This window comes from Octopus sinensis, unplaced genomic scaffold, assembly GCF_006345805.1.
Source record: "Octopus sinensis unplaced genomic scaffold, ASM634580v1 Contig09734, whole genome shotgun sequence".
Taxonomy (NCBI): domain Eukaryota; kingdom Metazoa; phylum Mollusca; class Cephalopoda; order Octopoda; family Octopodidae; genus Octopus; species Octopus sinensis.
The window spans coordinates 30001-33982 of NW_021831884.1; positions in this window are offsets into that span (position 1 = coordinate 30001).

Consider the following 3982-nt stretch of genomic DNA (forward strand, 5'->3'; position numbering starts at 1 on the left):
GGATAAGGAGAAGAAAAGAAAGAAAGAAAGAAAGAAGAAGACGAAGAAGAAGACCATTAAGATTGCCGATAGAACAACCAATCACTTATGTTTTGTTAGACTATTCTTTGTTAACTTAACAACCTAACATTTTTTCATTAATTTTGCTAAATATATTTGTTGAACAATAAGTAAGATATATAACAAACCAGTTTTGAATAGCAATTTATTGTTAAACTCCTGATTAAAAATTTAGTCTTTCTACACATAAAAACTACAAAGATATCATGGATGAAGGCTTCTATGAATTGTGCTTTCCCGTCATAATGATGTTGCATTGCCGTTAGCTTTGCCGATGAAGCTTCTTGTCTTTTCCGATTTAAAAACATCCTGTTAGACCGGGGACAAAGCATTTATCTATTTCACGATAGTAATGCTGTATACACCTGTTACTAATCCATCTAGAATTGTCATCATTTACACGGACTGAATCTACAGGCATCTGTGTACTTCCTGTTAGCTATTGATATTTATGGCTACCATACACTGGAATGACGGTCAACATTGTTTACGTAGGTAAATATTCTGTATAGTGATCTAGGTTATATTACAATTGATCTCTATCCAAGCGACATCTGGCTGTTTATAATAGCATTGTGTTAATTTCATCTTCAAACAAATCCATTATCTTCCTATTCTTTGTTCCTTGGTCGAAATGCCAGATAAGTTTTCACTCAAGTAAAGTAGTGTTCGGTCAATAAATACGATGTGTTTAACGCTCCAACACAAGTCAAAATATATTGAAAAGCAGTCGAATCAGACCGAAGCGTATTCGCTACCAAAGATCAGATACGTCCTCTCCTTATATAAGTTTGCTCAATTTTCATTGCGATTTAAATTTCAAACTTTTCTCCTCAGCCTCCTAAAAATAGAAAAAGAAAGAAAAAAGAAACTGCCATCAACATAAATAACTTTATTTTTCTTTATGCGTAGCGTAGCGTTAAGGCCGAGTCATTAGCACATCGGAAAAAATACCACGTAGCTTTTGTTCGGGCTCTACATGTTTGGAGTTCAACTCCTACCGAGGTTCATTTTTACCTTTCAGCCTTTCGGGTCGATTAGTCAAGACACAGGAGTGACTGTGTGGTAAGTAGCTTGCTTACCAACCACATGGCTCCGGGTTCAGTCCCGCTGCGTGGCACCTTGGGCAAGTGTTTTCTACTATAGCCTCGGGCCGACAAAAGCCTTGTGAGTGAATTTGTTAGACGGAAACTGAAAGAAGCCTGTCGTATATATATATATATATATATATGAGTGAGTGTGTGGTAAGTAGCGTGCGTGCCAACCACATGGCTAAGGGTTCAGTCCCACTGTGTGCACCTTGGGCAAGTGTCTTCTACTATAGCCTCGGGCCGACAAAAGTTTTGTGAGTGGATTTGGTAGACGGAAGCTGAAAGAAGGCCATCGTATATGTGTGTGTGTGCGCATGTGTGTGTGCGTGTATGTGTGTGCGTGTGTGTGTGTGTGTGTGGTGTGTGTGTGTGTCTGTGTTTGTCCCCTACCATCGCTTGACAACCGATGTTAGCGCGTTTACGTCACCGTGACTTAGCGAGCGGTTCAGCAAAAGATACCGATAAAATAAGTTGTAGGCTTATAGGATAAGTCCTGGTGTCGATTTGTTCGACCAAAGGTGGTGCTCCAGCATGGCCACAGTCAAATAACTGAAACAAATAAAAGAATAAAATAATTCTGGAATCAATATATATTTCTTTACTACCCACAAGGGGCTAAACATAGAGGGGACAAACAAGGACAGACATAGGTATTAAGTCGATTACATCGACCCATTGCGAAACTGGTACTTTATTTATCGACCCCGAAGGATGAAAGGCAAAGTCGACCTCGGCGGAATTTGAACTCAGAACGTAACGACAGACGAAATACCGCTAAGCATTTCGCCCGGTGCGTTAACGTTTCTGCCAGCTCGCCACCTCGAATATAATCAACATGTACCCCTCCCCACAAAAATGGCTGGCCTTGATTTCTGCTAAAGATCGGCGTCCCTTTCAGGAGGTAGGGCTGTGATCTCGGTGACTAATACGCCCCGGAAACGAAGTAACCAGCTTTTTGCGTCCTTGGGTTCAAGAGAAAAAGAAATCATTTGATTTTGCATTCTGTTTTTAGTTCACAACATTCAGCATTTTAGACTGCTCTTAGACTGTGTATTTTTACATTAAGAAATCCCGCACGTCTTCGCTCTCGGTTATTCTATTCGAGGCGAGCTGGCAGAAACGTTAGCACGCCGGGGCGAAATGCGTAGCCGTAATTCGTCTGTCGTTACGTTCTGAGTTCAAATTCAGCCGAGGTCGACTTTGCCTTTCATCCTTTCGGGGTCGATAAATTAAGTACCAGTTACACGCTGGAGTCGATGTAATCGACTTACTCCGTTTGTCTATCCTTGTTTGTCCCCTCTTGTCCCCTCTATGTTTAGCCCCTTGTGGGTAATAAAGAAATAGGTATTTCCTCTGCCGTCACGTTCTGAGTTCAAATTCCGCCGAGGTCGACTTTGTGTGTGAGAGAGAGAGAGAGTGTGTATATATATATACAGAGAGAGAGAGAGAGAGTGAGAGAGAGAGAGCGAGATACACACACACACATATATTATATACACACATGCACACACATATGTATTTATAGAAGAAGAAAAAAAGAAGGAGGAGCAGGAGGAGGAGGAGGAGGAGGAGAAGAAGACGAAGAAGAAGAAGGGGTCGATAAATAAAGTACCGGTTACACACTGGGGTCGGTGTAATCGACTTAATCCGTTTGTCTGTCCTTGTTTGTCTCTTCTGTGTTTAGCCTCTTGTGGGTAGTAAAGAAATGTATATTCTATTCGAATAACGGAAGTGAGCAAGAAAAGGGGGGAAAAAAAAAATAACAGGACTAAAACATGAAAGTAAAACAAAACAAAAAAAGAAAAGAGAAAAACAAATCAAAAACAAAAAAAAGTAAGAGCTTATGTGTGTGTGTGTGTGTGTGTTGTCTGTATGTATGTAAAGCTAAATTGAGTTATCTGTACAACCCAATCAGTAAGTCAGATTATGGCGAGATGGTGAAAAGAAGTCGTTGAGTCCCAGCATGGGTTTGAGCGGGTGAACTTTGATGACCTCTTCTGTTGACGTTGTTAACGAGGAGAGGATGAGAGACGCGTTTGAAGTGTCCCGCTGTGCCAATTATTCAAGTCATCAGTTTTGAACACTGAATGTGCTACGACACAGCTGGATGAACGAAGGTAGTGTTACTTTCCGCGGTGGTTCCTTTTTTGTTCTGGAAGTAAGAAACCTACGCCGAGTCGTATCTACATCGTATGGTGGTTCTGTGTGAGCCAGCTGACGGTTTGTCAAATCTAGTGTTCTACTTAATATTTTTTCTATTGAATTCTGTGCAGCTGGGAAAGGAGGATACTTTGACTTGCTGAAAATTAAAAATAATGACGTGAAGATCTTTCCCTGAAAACTGAATCTGGTAATGTAGTGTGGTGGTGGTAGTGGTGGTGGTGGTGTAGTGGTGGTGGTGGTGATGGTGGTGGTGGTGGTCGTAGTGGTGGTGGTAGTGGTGGTGTGGTGGTGGTGGTAGTGGTGGTGTGGTTGTGGTGGTGGTATTAGTGTGATGGTGGTGGTGGTGGGTGAGTTGTGGTGGTGGTGGTAGTGGTGGTGGTGGTGATAGTAGTATTGGTGGTCGTGGTGGTAGTAGTGGTGATGGTGGTGGTGGTGGTAGGGGTGGTGGTGGTAGTGGTGGTAGTGGTGATGGTGGTGGTGGTAGTGGTGGTGACGGTAGTGGTGGTGGTGCTAGTGGTGGTGGTAGTGGTGGTGATGGTGGTGGTGGTGGTGGTGGTGGTTGCTGGTGGTGAAGCTAGTTATGACTTTGGTAGTGCGGATGATGATAGTAACGGCGGTGGTAGTGTTAGTGGAAAAAGTACAACGCCTATATAAGTATAAGTGCATAT